Source organism: Paramisgurnus dabryanus, chromosome 3, assembly GCF_030506205.2.
Source record: "Paramisgurnus dabryanus chromosome 3, PD_genome_1.1, whole genome shotgun sequence".
NCBI classification, from domain to species: domain Eukaryota; kingdom Metazoa; phylum Chordata; class Actinopteri; order Cypriniformes; family Cobitidae; genus Paramisgurnus; species Paramisgurnus dabryanus.
Genome location: NC_133339.1, coordinates 17,024,923 through 17,047,873, shown reverse-complemented (window position 1 = coordinate 17,047,873; position 22,951 = coordinate 17,024,923). Strand labels below are relative to the sequence as shown.

At 42.3% G+C, this 22,951-nt stretch overlaps 1 protein-coding gene across 4 annotated transcripts in view; it reads right to left on the bottom strand.

Moving 5' to 3' along the window:
• grin2ba (glutamate receptor, ionotropic, N-methyl D-aspartate 2B, genome duplicate a) overlaps positions 1-22,951 on the bottom strand; it is a 58,287-nt gene that overhangs the window by 31,271 nt on the left and 4,065 nt on the right. For 2 of the 4 annotated variants that reach the window (XM_065278488.1, XM_065278490.1), the window contains exons 2-3: positions 11,732-11,841; positions 11,324-11,394 (exon numbers count right to left, since the gene is read on the bottom strand). The gene's annotated coding sequence lies outside the window, so the exon portion shown is untranslated. Of the gene's footprint in view, positions 1-11,323; positions 11,398-11,731; positions 11,842-22,951 lie in introns of all 4 variants that reach the window. The other 2 variants (XM_065278489.1, XM_065278487.1) reach the window with 1 other exon arrangement.

Sequence of the window (22,951 nt, the reverse complement as noted above, 5' to 3'; positions counted from 1 at the left end):
CACATGATGCTCTTTGTGTAGTAGACCATTATGTATGTTTTATGTGACAAAAAAACGTTTGTTATGGAAATGTGAAAAAGAATTTCCCTAAGGGGACAATAAATATATACTACTATACTACTACTTCTACTAACCTCAAGACCATTATCATCCAACTTACATTTTACTGAATTATATTGTCTTAGACATTAGACTGTTGAATGCTTTATTCTAATTGATTGAATTTTTTCACAAGGGTTGATTATTTTCTGTAAAACACACACCTGACCTGTCAAATGTCTTAAAATAACCACCCAAGCAATGTCTGTGGTAAACGTGGTATAAAAGGAATAACTGATTCTAGTCCTTTGAATTGTTTGAAAATAATGCACACTCGCAGTGTAATGCTCCACTTTGCATCGTGCTGCAATCCCATCTTGGGTGTGAATTTTCTGTTCTTTTTTTTTTGAAAAATTCAACGCCCAGTCGTCAGTTATTCTTTACTTATAAAATAATTAACACCACTGACTTCTAAAGCTTAAAAACCATATAGAACCTTTATCTTTTCTGAAAAAAAAATCTAGATCTTTAATGGCTACACCATCACACCCCACAGACAACAATTGGTTAAACTGGTATTTGTGACACACATTAGTAGTGCAAAAGCAAACGGGTTCACACGCTCACAAGGAAATCAATATTTGATGGGTCTTGAAGCACGATATTGCTGTTTATTATGGATGAGATAAACTCTCCCCTGACAAAATAGAGAGTCAGTCCTGGTTCAGGATTAGTACACATTCAATATGTTTAAAAATCTGAGGACATTCACTTATACACATAATAATATATACACTTATATACATATAACAGCATTGTTTCCAAAGCATTCAATGTCATGGGCTTGCCAGACCTTTTGTACCAGATTAAGGTCTGAGTGCATTTGGCAAGACCATGACAGTACTATGTTCTGTGTGGGGACACGTGGAGTCATATTGTGTATGTGGCTTCCACCTGTTCCCACTGTCTTATCGCTGTCATGGTCTTGCCAGACCTTTGGGTAAGATTCAGGTCCGATTTCAGAGGGCAAGATCATGGCAGCATTGTGCTTTGTGTGGGGACACGTGTTTTCACATCATGTATTTGTGGCACGTGTTCCCAGTGTCTTGTCACTTTCACCCTACTCCCTTATGTACTCGTGTCTTGCGTAATTAATTATGTTCACCTGTTCCCCATTGGTGTTGTGTCTTTATAATGCCCTCTCGTTCTCTGTCGTGTGCTCGTTCGTTCGTCCTGATTCAGTGTGTGTTGTTCCCGTCTTCCGGATTACCTGAATCATTTTCAGAGTCTCTTGTTATTTTGTATCCCGTGTTTGTTTCTCAGTTCCGTGTTTCTTCACCTGTGTTCATTACCTGTTTTACCCCCACGTGGGTTTTTGTGTTTGTGTAATAAACCTTCAGTTTATTATTTTATTCGTGTCTGCGTTTGAGTTCTCTTTTGTGTTAATACGTAACATGACATTCAAGCCTGAAGAAGACCCAGTAGGGTCGAAACGTTGCTTCTTTATTAAAATATAAGGTTAAAATATAAAGGGAGTTAAAAGCAGTGTTGCGGACATTAATTTTTTTTTACTTTAATAGTTTATTTTGTGCTGCACCTGCCAGAAGGTGGGATGTGCACACAATTATTTGTTTTAACATGTTTTCAAATTGACACATAGTCAGAAATGATCTGTCAGAACTCTGTGCCTATGATCTCTCAAACATCTCTCATTGGAAAAGCTTCTGTTGTTGACAATCTGTGGTTGGCTGTGTTTCTGTCATACTGAAAAACAACTGGAGGAGGTCAGTAGGAGGGCAGGGTTAGGTGGACAAGGCTCTTTCATTGAAAAATGTGAAGGATGAGGATGATTTGCAGAGCAGGTTCTTTAAAACAAGGAGGTTCTTCGGGAGGACAAACACGAGAGGAGGCGCATCAGGAGGACAAACACGAGAGGACGTTCTTAAGGAGGACAAACACGAGAGGAGGTGCATCGGGAGGACAAACACGAGAGGAGGTGCATCGGGAGGAAAAACACGAGAGGAGGTTCATCGGGAGGACAAACACGAGAGGAGGTTCATCGGGAGGACAAACACGAGAGGAGGTTCATCGGGAGGACAAACACGAGAGGAGGTTCATCAGGAGGACAAACACGAGAGGAGGTTCATTGGGAGGACAAACACGAGAGGAGGTTAATCAGAAGACAAACATGAGAGGAGGCTCTTTAGGAGGACAAACACAAGAGGAGGTTAATCAGGAGGACAAACACGAGAGGAGGTTCATCAGGAGGACAAACACGAGAGGAGGTTCATCTGAAGGACAAACACGAGAGGAGGTTTATCAGGAGGACAAACACGAGAGGAGGCTCTTCGGGAGGACAAACACAAGAGGAGGTTCTTTAGGGAGGCAGATTAAATGACATATGGAGGGAAGAGAATAAAGTAGAAGAGTGAAACACAACAGAAGAGTGAAAAGCATTTACCATGCAGAGAGTGACACGACATTCAAGCCTGAAGAAGACCCAGTAGGGTCGAAACGTTGCTTCTTTATTAAAATATAAGGTTAAAATATAAAGGGAGTTAAAAGCAGTGTTGCGGACATTAATTTTTTTTTACTTTAATAGTTTATTTTGTGCTGCACCTGCCAGAAGGTGGGATGTGCACACAATTATTTGTTTTAACATGTTTTCAAATTGACACATAGTCAGAAATGATCTGTCAGAACTCTGTGCCTATGATCTCTCAAACATCTCTCATTGGAAAAGCTTCTGTTGTTGACAATCTGTGGTTGGCTGTGTTTCTGTCATACTGAAAAACAACTGGAGGAGGTCAGTAGGAGGGCAGGGTTAGGTGGACAAGGCTCTTTCATTGAAAAATGTGAAGGATGAGGATGATTTGCAGAGCAGGTTCTTTAAAACAAGGAGGTTCTTCGGGAGGACAAACACGAGAGGAGGCGCATCAGGAGGACAAACACGAGAGGACGTTCTTAAGGAGGACAAACACGAGAGGAGGTGCATCGGGAGGACAAACACGAGAGGAGGTGCATCGGGAGGAAAAACACAAGAGGAGGTTCATCGGGAGGACAAACACGAGAGGAGGTTCATCGGGAGGACAAACACGAGAGGAGGTTCATCGGGAGGACAAACACGAGAGGAGGTTCATCAGGAGGACAAACACGAGAGGAGGTTCATTGGGAGGACAAACACGAGAGGAGGTTAATCAGAAGACAAACATGAGAGGAGGCTCTTTAGGAGGACAAACACAAGAGGAGGTTCATCAGGAGGACAAACACGAGAGGAGGTTTATCAGGAGGACAAACACGAGAGGAGGCTCTTCAGGAAGACCAATAAGAGAGGAGGTTCATCAGGCGGACAAACACGAGAGGAGGCTCTTCGGGAGGACAAACACAAGAGGAGGTTCTTTAGGGAGGCAGATTAAATGACATATGGAGGGAAGAGAATAAAGTAGAAGAGTGAAACACAACAGAAGAGTGAAAAGCATTTACCATGCAGAGAGTGACACATAGTTCAGAGATCTGAGTTTGCACTTCTCTTGGCCACTCTGTTTCCATAGCAACTATTAAAATAGATCTCTCAATACAGCTGATGGCCTGACACACAGAAAGATTTGTGTGATATACTCACAGTGCCCTCCATTTGCAGCAGCCACTCACGTCACTGTAATTAGCATAATTATGTCTCTTTATGAAACCCTCTCGTTCTGAACACACACACAGGCAAGCGCGCGCACAAACACACACACAGACCCACACACATACACACACGCGCAATCACACACACAGGCACACAGACAGACACGGACAGAAACCCACACACATAGACACACACACAGACACACACATAGACACACACACAGACACACATATAGACACACACACAGACACACGCAAGCACACACACACATGTACGCGCACACACACAAGCACACACCTGGCTGTAATCAGTGAGATGAAATTGATTGATTGATGCTTTTTACAGATTACAGCTTCAGCTAATGCTGCTATTTCAGGAGAACATTACATGAATGAGGATTATGTGTGTGTGTGTGTGTGTGTGTGTGTGTGTGTGTGTCACACATTGAACATCTGTTGAATGAATTTCACCTTATTATTCATGATACTCTTATTAATTCTACACAGACTGAAACTTTGATTACAGAATACAGATAAGAAACATTTCTGCATGCACTGTATAGCAGTGTTTACACAACTCCACCCACTCACGCGACTCCACCCACAGCGTTCACACGACTCCACCCACAGCGTTTACAAGACCCCACCCACAGCGTTTACATGACTCCACCCACAGCGTTTACACAACTCCACCCACAGCGTTTACATGACTCCACCCACAGCGTTTACACGACTCCACCCACAGCGTTTACACGACTCCACCCACAGCATTTACATGACTCCACCCACAGCGTTTACACAACTCCACCCACAGCGTTTACATGACTCTACCCCCAGCGTTCACACGACTCCACCCACAGTGTTTACATGACTCCACCCACAGCCTTTACATGACTCTATCCACAGCGTTCACACAACTCCACCCACAGCGTTCACGCGACTCCACCCACAGCGTTCACGCGACTCCACCCACAGCGTTCACGCAACTCCACCCACAGCGTTCACACGACTCCACCCACAGCGTTTACAAGACCCCACCCACAGCGTTTACATGACTCCACCCACAGCGTTTACACAACTCCACCCACAGCGTTTACATGACTCCACCCACAGCGTTTACACGACTCCACCCACAGCGTTTACACGACTCCACCCACAGCATTTACACGACTCCACCCACAGCGTTTACACAACTCCACCCACAGCGTTTACATGACTCTACCCCCAGCGTTCACACGACTCCACCCACAGTGTTTACATGACTCCACCCACAGCCTTTACATGACTCTATCCACAGCGTTCACACAACTCCACCCACAGCGTTCACGCGACTCCACCCACAGCGTTCACGCGACTCCACCCACAGCGTTCACGCGACTCCACCCACAGCGTTCACGCGACTCCACCCACAGCGTTCACGCAACTCCACCCACAGCGTTCACACGACTCCACCCACAGCGTTCACAAGACCCCACCCACAGCGTTTACATGACTCCACCCACAGCGTTCACGCGACTCCACCCACAGCGTTCACGCAACTCCACCCACAGCGTTCACACGACTCCACCCACAGCGTTTACAAGACCCCACCCACAGCGTTTACATGACTCCACCCACAGCGTTTACACAACTCCACCCACAGCGTTTACATGACTCCACCCACAGCGTTTACACGACTCCACCCACAGCGTTTACACGACTCCACCCACAGCATTTACATGACTCCACCCACAGCGTTTACACAACTCCACCCACAGCGTTTACATGACTCTACCCCCAGCGTTCACACGACTCCACCCACAGTGTTTACATGACTCCACCCACAGCCTTTACATGACTCTATCCACAGCGTTCACACAACTCCACCCACAGCGTTCACGCGACTCCACCCACAGCGTTCACGCGACTCCACCCACAGCGTTCACACAACTCCACCCACAGCGTTCACACGACTCCACCCACAGCGTTCACAAGACCCCACCCACAGCGTTTACATGACTCCACCCACAGCGTTTACACAACTCCACCCACAGCGTTTACATGACTCCACCCACAGCGTTTACACGACTCCACCCACAGCGTTTACACGACTCCACCCACAGCATTTACATGACTCCACCCACAGCGTTTACACAACTCCACCCACAGCGTTTACATGACTCTACCCCCAGCGTTCACACGACTCCACCCACAGTGTTTACATGACTCCACCCACAGCCTTTACATGACTCTATCCACAGCGTTCACACAACTCCACCCACAGCGTTCACGCGACTCCACCCACAGCGTTCACGCGACTCCACCCACAGCGTTCACGCGACTCCACCCACAGCGTTCACGCGACTCCACCCACAGCGTTCACACGACTCCACCCACAGCGTTTACAAGACCCCACCCACAGCGTTTACATGACTCCACCCACAGCGTTTACACAACTCCACCCACAGCGTTTACACGACTCCACCCACAGCGTTTACACGACTCCACCCACAGCGTTTACACGACTCCACCCACAGCGTTTACACGACTCCAACCACAGCATTTACATGACTCCACCCACAGCGTTTACACAACTCCACCCACAGCGTTTACATGACTCTACCCCCAGCGTTCACACGACTCCACCCACAGTGTTTACACGACTCCACCCACAGCCTTTACATGACTCTATCCACAGCGTTCACACAACTCCACCCACAGCGTTCACGCGACTCCACCCACAGCGTTCACGCGACTCCACCCACAGCGTTCACGCGACTCCACCCACAGCGTTCACGCAACTCCACCCACAGCGTTCACACGACTCCACCCACAGCGTTTACAAGACCCCACCCACAGCGTTTACATGACTCCACCCACAGCGTTTACACAACTCCACCCACAGCGTTTACATGACTCCACCCACAGCGTTTACACGACTCCACCCACAGCGTTTACACGACTCCACCCACAGCATTTACACGACTCCACCCACAGCGTTTACACAACTCCACCCACAGCGTTTACATGACTCTACCCCCAGCGTTCACACGACTCCACCCACAGTGTTTACATGACTCCACCCACAGCCTTTACATGACTCTATCCACAGCGTTCACACAACTCCACCCACAGCGTTCACGCGACTCCACCCACAGCGTTCACGCGACTCCACCCACAGCGTTCACGCAACTCCACCCACAGCGTTCACACGACTCCACCCACAGCGTTTACAAGACCCCACCCACAGCGTTTACATGACTCCACCCACAGCGTTTACACAACTCCACCCACAGCGTTTACATGACTCCACCCACAGCGTTTACACGACTCCACCCACAGCGTTTACACGACTCCACCCACAGCATTTACATGACTCCACCCACAGCGTTTACACAACTCCACCCACAGCGTTTACATGACTCTACCCCCAGCGTTCACACGACTCCACCCACAGTGTTTACATGACTCCACCCACAGCCTTTACATGACTCTATCCACAGCGTTCACACAACTCCACCCACAGCGTTCACGCGACTCCACCCACAGCGTTCACGCGACTCCACCCACAGCGTTCACGCGACTCCACCCACAGCGTTCACGCGACTCCACCCACAGCGTTCACGCAACTCCACCCACAGCGTTCACACGACTCCACCCACAGCGTTTACAAGACCCCACCCACAGCGTTTACATGACTCCACCCACAGCGTTCACGCGACTCCACCCACAGCGTTCACGCAACTCCACCCACAGCGTTCACACGACTCCACCCACAGCGTTTACAAGACCCCACCCACAGCGTTTACATGACTCCACCCACAGCGTTTACACAACTCCACCCACAGCGTTTACATGACTCCACCCACAGCGTTTACATGACTCCACCCACAGCGTTTACACGACTCCACCCACAGCGTTTACACGACTCCACCCACAGCATTTACATGACTCCACCCACAGCGTTTACACAACTCCACCCACAGCGTTTACATGACTCTACCCCCAGCGTTCACACGACTCCACCCACAGTGTTTACATGACTCCACCCACAGCCTTTACATGACTCTATCCACAGCGTTCACACAACTCCACCCACAGCGTTCACGCGACTCCACCCACAGCGTTCACGCGACTCCACCCACAGCGTTCACACAACTCCACCCACAGCGTTCACACGACTCCACCCACAGCGTTTACAAGACCCCACCCACAGCGTTTACATGACTCCACCCACAGCGTTTACACAACTCCACCCACAGCGTTTACATGACTCCACCCACAGCGTTTACACGACTCCACCCACAGCGTTTACACGACTCCACCCACAGCATTTACATGACTCCACCCACAGCGTTTACACAACTCCACCCACAGCGTTTACATGACTCTACCCCCAGCGTTCACACGACTCCACCCACAGTGTTTACATGACTCCACCCACAGCCTTTACATGACTCTATCCACAGCGTTCACACAACTCCACCCACAGCGTTCACGCGACTCCACCCACAGCGTTCACGCGACTCCACCCACAGCGTTCACGCGACTCCACCCACAGCGTTCACGCAACTCCACCCACAGCGTTCACGCAACTCCACCCACAGCGTTCACACGACTCCACCCACAGCGTTTACAAGACCCCACCCACAGCGTTTACACGACTCCACCCACAGCGTTTACATGACTCCACCCACAGCGTTTACACGACTCCACCCACAGCGTTTACACGACTCCACCCACAGCATTTACATGACTCCACCCACAGCGTTTACACAACTCCACCCACAGCGTTTACATGACTCTACCCCCAGCGTTCACACGACTCCACCCACAGTGTTTATACGACTCCACCCACAGCCTTTACATGACTCTATCCACAGCGTTCACACAACTCCACCCACAGCGTTCACGCGACTCCACCCACAGCGTTCACGCGACTCCACCCACAGCGTTCACGCAACTCCACCCACAGCGTTCACACGACTCCACCCACAGCGTTTACAAGACCCCACCCACAGTGTTTACATGACTCCACCCACAGCGTTTACACAACTCCACCCACAGCGTTTACATGACTCCACCCACAGCGTTTACACGACTCCACCCACAGCGTTTACACGACTCCACCCACAGCATTTACATGACTCCACCCACAGCGTTTACACAACTCCACCCACAGCGTTTACATGACTCTACCCCCAGCGTTCACACGACTCCACCCACAGTGTTTACATGACTCCACCCACAGCCTTTACATGACTCTATCCACAGCGTTCACACAACTCCACCCACAGCGTTCACGCGACTCCACCCACAGCGCTCACGCGACTCCACCCACAGCGTTTACATGACTCCACCCACAGCATTTACATGACTCCACCCACAGCGTTTACATGACTCCACCCACAGCGTTTACATGACTCCACCCACAGAAATGACATGAGCAATGCATCACTTAAAATCATCACTAATCTATCAGAATCAATATTTAACAGAATAAAAGTTGGAAGTGTTTCCAGACATGATGCTCCTATTATATGATCTGTGAAAACTCTCTGAATCATAAACAGTGAGAACTGAGCTCTTTTCTCTCATTTCTCGCATTTCATTCAAAGGTTACATGACACACTCACAACATTGAATTCCTTATTAAAGGCACATGTGTGCTGCTTGCTTATATGGTAACTTATCAATCATTTGTCAAATTCAAGAAGGTCTGCAGTACATTGACATTCATTCAGTGAGCAGATAAATTTAAAAGAGGAGCATGGTGAGCACCAATACTCACAGTAAAGACACTTTATCCAGTAGTATCTCAACAAAAAAACAACACCAAAAAAGAAAAAGCACAGATTGCTCGAGTCTGTGTAACCCTGTGTTAGTTTGTGCCCCGCTCACCCTTATACTAATGCCTGCTTTCTCTTTTGTAAACCTGTATATTTATAATTCTTTATATTTTTTTTATTTCTTACATTTTTCTTAATTATTGTATTGCTGTTGTTACTAGCATTACAGAACATTGATCCAAAAAAATTACCAGTGTGTCTTCTGCAGTGGCGGTCAAAATATGTGTTTGGTGCATCATGCTTGCACATGAGATTTAGCGAGTATCTGGCAAACGAGTGCATCTCTTTTATCATAAACCCTTTAGCAGGCATGTGTTTTTTGTGATGCACGTGGTTCACATGATGCAAAAGAAGTCACTGTCAGTTTGGGTGAAAGCAAACATGTCCAGTAATTGGTTCTGGGATCTCTTCTGTAAGGAGGACCTAGTAACATTTCCAAAACACTTCCTGTTTGAAAAAGCAGTAACAATGCGCCGTAAGGGGCGTGCTGTAGTGAGGACTGAGGATGCATGTGTCGTCGCAACAAGTAGTTAGGGTTCAGCTCTTTGACACAGGGATTTAAACGCAGATCAACATTCATGACAAGAAATGTCTTCAAACTGGACTGAAGCAGAGATCAGGGAGCTTAACGTTTTCTAAAAATCCGGCAAGTGCACAATGACAAATACAATAAAGGTCACGTGAGTGTTTTTATGGGATACATCTTTTCACAATAGACGTCTTTATGTAGCGTGAGCAGTGTTGGGTAAGTTACTCAAAAAAAGTAATTAATTACTAGTTACTAATTACATCTTCAATCATGTAATTAGATTACATTACAAATTACTCTCTCCAAAAAGTATTTAATTACTTATTACTAATGACTTTCTAAATCCTATTTAGTACTTGATACAAGGATAGGCTTAAAATGGCTTGAAGAAATAATATATAAAAGTACATCAATTATTCTGGTCCCACTTTAGGGTCCAATTCTCTCTATTAACTAACTATTAACTACTTTTGCCTCAATATACTCCAACTACTGCTTATTAATACTAAAGAAGTTGTTAATTTTAAGTATTGGTAGAAATGGGGAGGGTTAAGGATGTAGAATAATGTTTTGCAGAATCAGGCATTAATATGTGTTATTAAGTATTAATAAACAGCCAACATCTCATTATTTTTAATGCTAATAATCAACCAGTTAATAATGAGAATTGTAAACTAAAACCATGTTAAATCCACTATTGTATTATAGTATGCATACTTGTTTTACAGTCCATACACAGTATTTAGTTACTTCAGAAGTAACTGTTATTAAATTACAAGAAAAATAAGAGTAATCCCTTACTTTACTTTTTTAGGGGAAAAGTAATTAAATTACAGTAAGTAATTACTTAGTAACTAGTTACACCCAACACTGAGCGTGAGTCATATGCACAGATTCCAGAAAATCACTGTCAGTGTGAAAGACAAATCCCCCCCCCACACACACACGCACGCACGCGCACACACACACACACACACACACACACACACACACACACACACACACACACACACACACACACACACACACACACACACACACACACATACTGTCTGTGAAGAAGACTCAAGATAAATTATATGTACATATAAACCTGCAGTAATTGACAATAAAGCCCAGCAGTCAGTAAACGAAAGCTTAATAATGTTGACAGCAACTAACCGAAGTGGCCAAACCCTGACAGCTTGATATAATCTAACAGCAATGACAAAACAAAGACAGAACTGTGTGGATTTAGCACAGATTATCACAGATTACTGTGTGCGTGTGTGTGTGTGTGTGTGTGTGTTTGTCTCACCTTGTGTGTTTGCAGCTGAAATCTCACTCCTCCATCTCAGATACCACATGATGTTGTAGCGCTCTCATACCCTACTGCACAAACACACACACATACACACGCACACGCACACACACACACAGACACACATCACATCACATCAGTATTGTGGGAAAATCCTTTTAAATCATTGTTTGTTTTTTATGAATTATTATCATGTATCTGTTCATCTCACTATGAAAGAAATAAGTAAGGTAATGAAGCTATAAGATGACTTTTGTGTCTTTGTTTCATTGGGTGAGTCGGTGCCCATTAGTTAATGGCTGATCCAAGGGTATCAACAATATGATAATTACAGTGTGGTATACGGATGTAAGGTTTTGTATAGTAGAGGTAAAGATGAGCTGCTGATGGTGATGATTTCTGCACCTGTGGTCACTGATAACAGTCCTCTCAGTCACAGTCACACCGTCTCTGTGCTTCTGTCGATCTGTTTCTCCTCTCATCTGATGATCTTTAGCGTCTTGGTTTCACAACATCTGTAAAGAAAGACAAGATCTTTTAAAGATACTACACATGTTGTTTAAATCCTAACTCACAGTTTGTCATGATGTCACTCTACACCAGTGATTCCCAACCGGGGGTACGCGTACCCCAGGGGGTACGTGAAGAGTTTCCAGGGGGTACGCGAAAAGATTTACATTTTGCTTTGATCTCATTTACTTTTAATAAAAATGTCTTTCGTTTGTCCAGTCATTTACATAAGATTGATTTTTGTGAGGAAAGCATTGTAAAAAGGACAACTTTGTAATTTTAATCTTATCATTAATATAATTAGCTGTCAAGAGTAATGCGCTGCATGATCCAAAACGCAATAGCGATGTCCTGAATAGTTTCTAAAGACAAAGTTTATTAACTATAAATAATGATCAAATAATGCTATAATATTCATTCCCGCTGCCATTGCATTTTCAATTCATGCAAAAAAAACTTTTGCATTGTTTTTGGCTAACATATTTTGTCCCGTATGATGTCTTTTGTATTTATAGTGAATGTCTTAACGCATTTTGTTTCTCTTTATATTTGAACAGAATAATTTAACTTATTTGCACACTTTAATTATCAGTAACTTAAATTGAGATTTTAGTAAATTTAGGGCATTTACTAAAAAGGACGTGAGAGCTCAATTCCAAATAAGCGCCGGGGTGGAAAATTTGCGTGTGATTTACTACAAAGGCGCAAATAAAATACACAGGCACAATAATGACATATGCACATTTCTATAATGACCATTGCAATCTACTAAGAGCAGCGCAAATTAGTACAGGGTCGCAAATAAGAGACATCGGCAGGACATCGCAATGAAAATGCGGACTGCGGAGTGTGAAATTCCTGCTAAGTAAAAGTACACTAAGAACCGGAGGATGAAAGATGAAGGGTAAAAGAAGTTTTAAAACACCTGATTTGACTTCTCCTCGTGACTTCACCTCCTCTTTTCTCCAGCAAATTAAACATAGCATGGCTTGGCAAACTATATATATTTTTTTAAAGTATGTTCCTCTGGCAAAATGTAATACTCTCATCGCATTAATGTTGCTTCTAAAAGGAAAACTTCCACAAATGCATATGCAATAAGGATGCAAAAATAACACCTTTTCAGAGCTAAATATCTACTGCATGTCTTAAGTACAGTCGTTATTTAACGCCAAAATGATGGTTTGCGCATAACGTGCAAGCTGTTAGTAAATCTGGCCCTTAAAGGGGTAATATGATGAAATTTTTTAATTTGTAAAATAAGTCTTTGGCGTATCCAGAGTCCATATGTGAAGTTTTATTTAATAACACCCTACAGATAATTAATTATAGCATGTCAAAATTGCCAATTTGTAGGCCTGAGCAAAATGTGCCGTTTTTGGGTATGTCTTTTAAAATGCAAATGAGCTGATAAAATGCAAACAATAATAGTGGTTTGTTGAAAAAAAAAACATGCTACATCAGTCAGTGCTTTTTACTTTAATGTTTAAAATTAATTAATAATTAATTAATTAATATTACTAATTATTTGTCTTTAAAACACAACTTTGGTTTAGTTTCGATGAAGGGGTACTTGAGCCTTACTGATAGGGCTGTGGGGGTACTTGGGGCTTAAAAGGTTGGGAACCACTGCTCTACACTACACGTCTCCGCCTCCTACATTCTAAAAGAAGCAAAACCAGCGGCTAAAATCAGACACTTGAATATACATTTACTCGTTCTTATGTGTGACCCTGTCTGTGAGAACTCATTTATTGTTTTCTATATAAACTCATAATTTAAAGAATAAACTTGTGAAAAATATAACATTGATATCTTTAAAATTGACTAATTAAGTAAGATAAAATTAAACTTTAATGATCTTAATATTATCATTAGAATATCACTAGATAGGGGCTAGGGAATAACTCATAAGCTTTACATTGGGGTGAATGTAGTCTGATTTTTCTTTAGTGTCACGCATGATTCAGTCTAGCGGTCCAAACACTTTACATGCAAGGTAAAAGAATCATCCATGTGATGTGTGGATGGACTAAGAAATAAGGAACTAAAACTCATTCATATAATGTAGTTGTCTCTTCCTACTGTATATTCTGTGGTGGGCCACATTGATTTTAATATTAATCTCATAATGATCTTCACTACATGAAGTCAAGCAACAGAAGTTAAGTGACAAAATGTCTTGCATGTCCCTTTCATCCTTTGCCGGCTCGCTTTTATTAAAAATGATTCCCACTTGATTAAGCAGCACTAGACCATTGATGAGCAGGTGATGAGAGTCTAGCAGTTATAAACAGGTGTGAATGTGATGCTATCAGTGACTATACTACACATGAAACTCACATAACACGCACTGTGTTTCTGCTCATCTCCTATAGACTAATATTACATCCTTCACATCTCTGAAGAGATTTATAAAAGACAGATCAGCTGTACTGCTATTTTCCCAGAAAAACCCAAACTCCTGGAGGCGTACCCATAGACTGTAAAAAAAGATGGACGTAGTGTCCGTGACGTCACCCATAGGTTTCTGAAGATCCTTTTTGAAGCTTAAAGTAGGCAGTGTCTGCCGTCGCCATCTTGGCCGCGCGGACGTGGGTGATGCAGATGTGTCTGGTTGCTGAAACCACGCCCGCCTATCTCAACTTCAGTGACAGCAGTGGCTGTTCATCCCTTAATAATGCAGAATTTTAAATCTTACCGGTAATATAATTTAAACGGATGAGTTTCAAAAAAATTCACCCCCTCACAGTTGTCATGAAGGGCAAAAATAGCTAAACAGACCAAAAACACTTTTTTGTACCAGGGTCTAAACATATAATTTTCTACTGTAAAGTTGGGCATTTTAACATGGAGGTCTATGGGAATTGAATCCCTTTTGGAGCCAGACTCAAGCGGCCAGTCGATGAATTGCAGTTTAAATCACTTCTGTATTGGCTTCATCATTGAGATGGGAAGGTTGCCCCTTGGCCGTACCGTATGCGGGGAGAGTCACAAGCAAGCAACATAGACAAAACAATATCCCACTATCTCCGGATAACTTATGATTCACTACATGTCCCAGCGTTAAACAAACACACACACACATCTCCACTGCTACCCCGGATAAACAAACTATATCCAAACTATCCATTGCCTCCATAAGGCTGGGTTCTTTGGGAAGCTGAACAAGCTTAAATTTCGCTGACAAACAACAACACACTTCTTTGGTGACGTTGATTTTGTGTCAGCTCTTGGTTGCTGTGTGTGTGTGCGGTATTCCGGTTAAAATGCCCATATAAGGACTTCCACTGGACTTAAAGCAAGACTGTCGCGCATGAATCTCTCATGTTCAAAAAAAACTTTCCGAAATTTGTATGAATCTTGGCGAAGGGCAATCGGCACAGAAATACTTTGTTATACATCCAACTGCTTTTTCTGATGTTCAGCATGAAGAATCCAACTCTTAAACTGCATTAATAAGTCAGAAGAATGCATGAAATAGCATTAAAAACAATATCAGCTTCTCACAACATTTAAATGACAAGGTAATCTCAGTGTAAGGACCAAATCTTCAAACAATTTTGATATTTTTGGCCCCAATAAGGACACAAGTTTGTAAATGAAACACAATGATGTTTATTTGAAAATAGCAGAAAGTTTTCTATGAGGAATAGGTTTAGGAGATAAAGTAATCAGTGATTTGTATTAAAATAAAGTTTAATAGAGATTATGTTGTTACAGAATTAACATAATTAATGTTTATGTGCATGCAGTGCTATTTGTCTTCTCTTCTACTCATCAGTGATGTTTTGAATGTCTAACCGTTTGTGATGATCTTCTCCTCACTGTTTTCAGCACAGATTCGATCATATGATCCTCTCTGTGAAAGCGGAGCACCCTGTGCGTGCATTGAAGCGGCTCATGACACTGACTTTATTCACCTCAATGGAAAGCATATTTACACTGTCTGAATCATTTCTTGTCCCCTACATAGTGCACTATATCCCAAAAACTAGTAAATAAATGAACTCATGTCTCATCTCAGGTGCATATGATTTCAATGTAGGGGAGGGGAAGCATTTGATTGGACAGGGAATTTAATGAGAAGCTAAAGTGTAGGATGATGTCAGAAAAATTATTGCAAAAAAGACTTTTTAGCACACATGCCAAACCGCAAGTTTTGAATGCTTATATCTTCTGTATGAGGATTTTGTCAGCGTTTTGGACCATACCAGTTATATTTATGATTAAGCCTTTCATGGGGACTTTAAATTATTAAGTCAGCAACAATCAAACAACAACACAAGCAAGCGCATAAGACAACATTAAACCACACAGTTAACACAACAAAATCTCACTTTCAAAAAACCCTGACAACACACAAACATCACTTCTTCTCATCTCTATCAGCTGTACAACACATTTAATTTCTGACTCTTTTCGAGTTTGGCACATTTTGCAATATTAAGCTCAATCAGGGTTTAGATTATCGTTTGTTTTTCTCACATGGAAATCACATCTGATTTGTTCACTGATGCAGGAGAGTCATTAACAATAAAGTATATTTCCAGATACTCTGCTGTATTGTATTAAACATGATAATGGTTCATTTCTAAGTGGAACGAAAAAATTTTTTACCCAAATGTGTAAAATATTGTTTTATATATGTTTGTTAGTGTATAAAGGAGAGTGTGCCCAGCTCAAGAATCAGCCAAAGATTTATTGCTGACAAACTCAAGGTAGACTCCAATTACTATAATCTATAGGGCTGCAACTAATCATACTTTTCATAATCCATTAATCGTGCCGTTATTTACAGATTAATCAAATAATTGGGCGGTTATTTTCAGATAAAATAATCAGGCAGTTATTTTCAGACTTATCAAATAATCGGAAGGTTATTTTCAGACTCGGGCTGGGCAATGTGGCAAAAATTTAAAGCTATATTTTTTTCAGAACATTTTTCAGAACTGCACTAAAGGAAAGTTATCAACATAATATTCCTTTCTATAGTATAAATATAAAAGGAATTCACTTTTTTTAAATATCTATGCAGAAATTGCATTGTTTAGAAATATAATGGTAGCCTAAATCTGAAAACAACTTCAACTTCAACTTATTTATTTATAAAGCACATTTTCATGCAACTATGTTGCCCAAAGTGCTGTACAAAATTAAAAATCATAAGCACACTTTATATAGCACACACAAACTAAGCGACATAGAAACATTAGACCAATAACAAGTACAAGGAATAAAACATTTTAAACACATAATACATTTACAGACAACCCAATAAAAACCAGCAATCACTCCTCTTCAAAAGCCAAGCTAAAAAGATAGGTTTTTAGCTGGGATATAAAGATCACTAATGATGGCGCCTGACGGATGTACATTGGTAGACTATTCCACATTTTGGGGGCTATAACGGAGAATGCCCGATCCCCTTTTGCCTTCTTTTTGGATGAACAATCAACATCAACTGGTTTGCAGATCTTAAAGGCCTTGCTGGTGTATACAACTCTAAGAGGTTAGAAATATATTTGGGGGACATACCGTGTAGTGCTTTAAAAACCATGGTTAAAAATTCAAACTAAATTCGAAACTTAATTGGTAGCCAGTGTAGTGACGATAAAACCGGTGTGATGTGCTCTCTCTTTTTTTTCCCAAGACATAAAACCTACAGTATGTTCAGGCATTTTTATAATATCAATAATTTGTATCATGTATGTTATGCTTGACTTTTTTTTAATTCCATTCTTTAAAATGAATCTGTTCAAATAAGTCATTATTAGTTTGTGAATCAAACATTTCTGTCGCTGTTCTGGTCACGCTGTTCACCTTGCCAACAAGGACAAAGCAACAGCTTTTTGTAAAGGCTATTTACTGTATTGTTTGCTTGGACCGTAGCAATTCATTCAGATGAGCACTCTCTGTGCAGACACGACGCATCATCTGCACTGAAATAGAGCAAAGACATGTTTCATATGCAGCTATAATTCAGCAGGTAGATGTCACGTGAGGTTTAGGTCATGGTTTCAGTCATCTGTATCTTTGCTTGTTGCTTTGAAGAAAAGAGCTGATGGACAGAGCGTGAACGTGTGAGGGAGAGATCAAACACGAAGAGGGATAACTGCGCTCCACTTTCTATTACTTCTCCTGCAGCATACACAGAACAAAAGCGCATAATAATTTTGACTAATTGGTTTTGGAGTTCCAAAATTTTGCCTGGGCGGCTGCAGTTTCATTTTCAATGCAGTATAACCCTGCTGTGTAATCAGATGATGTCTGCACTGATTCACTTTGACTGTAACCAACTTCCATTCAAAATCTTCATTCCCCCATTAAAATCAAGTAAAAATTACATCAAAACTTAAATTCGAGTAAATCGGAAAAAAATCTGTAAAACTGCCCAGCCCTATTCAAATTTTTTATTTTCAGATTAAATCATTAATTAGATAAAAATTGATTTAATTAAAATTTGCACTTAATATAGCTAAATAAATCCCTAAATTGGAGTATTCATGTCTAGAAGTATACTTTAATAAGTGCAAAAACCACACATTAAGTTGTAATCTTACATTTTTATATTTTAAGCCTTAAATAAAATGTTTGTCCAGTTTTTAAATAGTAATTTTTTTTTAAAGTATTAACTTGATGAGTATTAACATTATTCGTTATTAACCAAACACAGTAGCCAGATGATACGACAAGACAATGATTTCCCCCTTACTTTAAAATGGATGCTTAGTTTGTGGTTCATTACTATTATTTATCATTATATATTATAAAACCCAACAACTTTATTAACAAGCGATTTTTGTGCTTTTGCTTTTGCCTCTGTCATCTATTGTCACGTAACTCCCGCTGCTCCGTGCTGCACGCTGCAGCTTGCCTTGCTTTTAATCAAACTGGTCAAGCTGTTTGAAGAAAAAGCACCTGAAGCCCCCAATCAGACCGCTAACGACTGGCCGTATAAGAGCGACATGATGTCATTAATTTCAATGGAAGCTTGGTGCCTTCCCGTGACATGAGCGACAGTGACTGTTGGGGACAGGAACTAATTGATAATGACATTCGGTGACAAATATTTTCATAATGGATAATTATTGATTTAATCAATTAGTTGTTGTAGCTGTAACCGGTCCTACTCGAACTCTCCCAGAGTGGGACTTGATTCGGTGATGAAGTATGGGAGGCGGGCACTATAAGGAGGAGCCTAAAGGCCATGACCTCTAGCGTTTGTCATAGAGCAGCTCTTGAGCTTTTACTAACTGTACAGCACTCACTCACTAGCTGGCCTCCGTTAGACAGCCCTAATTTAAAGCATTTCAAAACAGATCTGTGTGTGTGTATCAGTGGCAGCTTGTGACTGCTCTTCTGAGGGGCGCAAATTCAAAATATGTGTTTGTTACTTCATGTGAACCATGTGCTTTACATGTTTTGTCAAAAAAATGCCTGCTGCACACGTGTCAAAACCGTTTATGATAAAAGAGACACTCGCGTTCACAAAATACACACAAGATGCTTCCTTAACTGTAAAGTATAATTCACCAAGAACTCTCTGTGAACATCTCCCCCAGCACAGACCCTCAATCTGACTCATCTTTTCCATTTCACATCACTCTCCCCTCCCTATCAGACATCATAGAAATGGATATCACTAAACACTTCAATAAAATCCACCTCACAACCTGCCTATTGGATCCTATTCCATCCGCACTGGTCAAGCACTGTTTCCCCCTGCCTCAGCCCACTCATAACGGTCATCATAAACTCCTCTCTCACCTCTGGAATAGTTCCCTCTGCCCTCAAAGTTGCAGCTATCACACCAATACTTAAAAAACCTGGCCTGGATCCTGAAAACCCCAACAACTTCCGCCCAATTTTCCAATCTACCTTTCCTGTCTAAAATTTTGGAACGCACGGGCGCCGATCAACTAAAGCATTACCTCCTCTCCAATCAGCTCTATGAAACATTTCAGTCTGGATTTTGCACTCCTCACTCTACTGAAACTGCACTACTCAAAGTAACAAATGACCTACTGCTTGCCTCTTACTCTGGTTCCCTCTTAATTCTCCTTCTACTCGACCTCTCTGCCGCTTTCGACACCATAAACCACTCAATTCCACCGCAAGCCTACAACATCTTGGCATCTCCTTTGCCATTGGTTCACCTCCTACCTCACCAACAGATCTCAATTCATATCCATCAATAACTGTATATCTCACACCATACCTGTCAATCATGGAGTCCTTCAAGGCTCTGTGCTAGGTCCCCTTTTGTTTATTCTGTATATGCTTCCCCTTGGATCTATCATTCATAATCACGGACTAAAATTCCACAATTACGCTGATGACACACAACTATACCTAAGCACCAGATCCATTACTCTTGCCACAGTATTAACCATCACACAAACTGCCTGTCTGCAATAAAATCCTGGATGAATGCCAACTTCCTTAACTGAACTGCCATAAATCGAAAATCATAATCATCAGTCCCAAATCACTCCTTCCCTCCTCCCAAGATTTCACTCTATCTGTCGATTGCCATACAGTTACCAACTCTCTCCAGATCCAAAATCTTGGTTTCATTTTTGACCCCACGCTCACATATCCGTCACATCACCAAAACTGCCTTTTTCAATCTTCGAAATATTGCTTGTCTACGGCCCACTCTCTCCACATCTGCTGTTGAAACCCTCATCCATGCATTTATTACATCAAGACTCGACTATTGCAATAGCCTCCTATATGGTCTCCCTTCCACTGATTTACAAAAGCTGCAATATGTTCAAAACTCTGCTGCCCGTCTCCTCACCCATACCCACTCCAGAGTTCACATCACCCCTGTCCTTCAACAGCTTCACTGGCTCCCTGTACAACAGCACATTCACTACAAAGTTCTACTCATCACCTACAAAGCCCTCAATAACTAAGCCCCTCCATACCTCAAAGACCTCTTACAGCATCACCGCCCTCTCCGAAGTCTCCGCTCTGCTGATTTAAACCTTCTCAAACCTATAACCAAATCAAAACACAGAACTTTGGGGGACCGAGCCTTCGACATTGCCGCCCCCACCCTTTGGAACTCACTCCCTATCGACATCAGAAACTCAGACTCACTGACAACCTATAAAAAACTGCTAAAAGCTCACCTGTTTCAACTAGCATTTAACCTAAATTAGCACTCTCATTTTTGTTTGTTTCATTTTGTAAAACGTCTTTGCGTCCTTTGAAAAGCGCTATATAAGACTTATGTATTATTATTATTATTATTATAATTCAAGTATGATTGCGCATGAGATTATATGAGTATCTGGCAAACACGAGCATCTCTTTTATCATATACCCTTTAGACGCGTCTGCAGCAGACAAGACACGTGATGTACATAGGATCACTCAACTCGCAGAACACATATTTTGAAATGACGAACCACACACGACAGACTACATACATGTTGTGATGAACTTCGCATTGTGTGCCCTCGACAAAAGAAGTTACCGGCTGCCACTGGTGTATGAGGGTAAAGTAGGTTATTCAAAGTAAAAGTTGTATGTGAGTATTTTCAGTGCTGGCTATGAGAAATGTGGGGTGGAGGATTCAGAGTTTATGCGCTACAACACAGACCAGAGGCAAAAGTTCGGCCCATTTGGGTCGGCCCAGTTTCTTAAACTGGGACTGCGCTCAACTACCTGAATGTGGGCCAACCCTTTCTCTCTCTCTCTCACATACACAGTGAAATGTTTAGCAAGTCTTAGGCACATTCATGGGGAGAAAGGTAAACCAGACCTGTTACTACACACTACATTCATCACGAGTTATGAAGAATTAGATCACAGCAGAGAGTCAGCTGATCACCTAAAGCCTGGGGTGTGTTGTCTTTCTGCGTCTTTCTGCGTATGTCTCGAGCGCGCAAGCATCCACACAGCTTTCAAAGTATAGCCTAGTTAACTAGGGATATGCGTGGATGGTCATGTTCGACACATACGCAGTACAAATTATTTCTAATGGTATGTTCATATTATAACGATAACTACTAAAAATTAACGATGTGAATGCTTTTTATTCTACTACATTGACTATGCCAAAAGGTTAAAATTAGATTACACAAACTTTTAAGAGATGCGCAAAACACAGCGTGTTGAGGACATTTGCTGGTTAAATCCAGAGTAAATGCAACAAGAACAACATATTTACAAATTCAGTGACAATTGCAAAAGAATTTTGCAAATACTGCGTGCTAGGGCTGTTCCGAAAACCATTTTTTGAGCTTCGAAGCTCTAGTAGAAATAAAATCGAATATTCGAAGCTTCGGAAGGAGGGGCTGAACATATTTTTCTCTTTAATAAAGGCAGGAATCTCTGTGTGTGTGTATGTGTGTGTGTGTCTGTCTGTCTACAGTTTTATTATATGGCGGATGTGTTGCTGCGGACCCAAGGGAGTGTAGTGCCTTTTTTTCGTGCAATATGGACATGTGACACGTTTAGAATTAATAAACTTTAAAAATACCACAGAACAGCGCAAGCGAGAACAACATTAGTGAAACAAAACACAAGAGCAATACTTTTAATAAGGTAGCCTAACATTTTTCTAACAAACAAACATTCCCGTATCAGAAATTAGCAGCACAGTAATTACTGACAACGTAAAGGGTAGGCTATTTAAATAAAACAACGAAAATAAATGAACGAAGTTGAACAAACTGTAATAAAACGGTAGCATACTTTCAAAATCAAGTTTATTTACTAACACTTACACCATCCAATATGCTTTTTTCATCAGCAGAACAATAAAGAAGATATTTTGCAGAAACCCCAGAGCTCCGTCATGCAAGTCAACCGATCCGCACACTTTAAGAGCTAAAGCATATATATCCAATACAAAAGTCATCCCCCATAACTCTGTGTGACATATTGACGTCTTGTGAAGCAAATCAATCAGTTTTTGCATGAAACTGAACGTTATTTACAACACTATTAGCGTGAATGCCAAAGCAGGAAGCGCGCTTTCCGTTTGAGGCGATCTCTTCCACTGGTGGCGTTTGGTGGTTGTTGGCTATGGATGTTGGTCTCTCTGCGCCACCTACAGAGCGGGAGCGTGAAGCGCACTTCCTGCTTGGCAAAAGC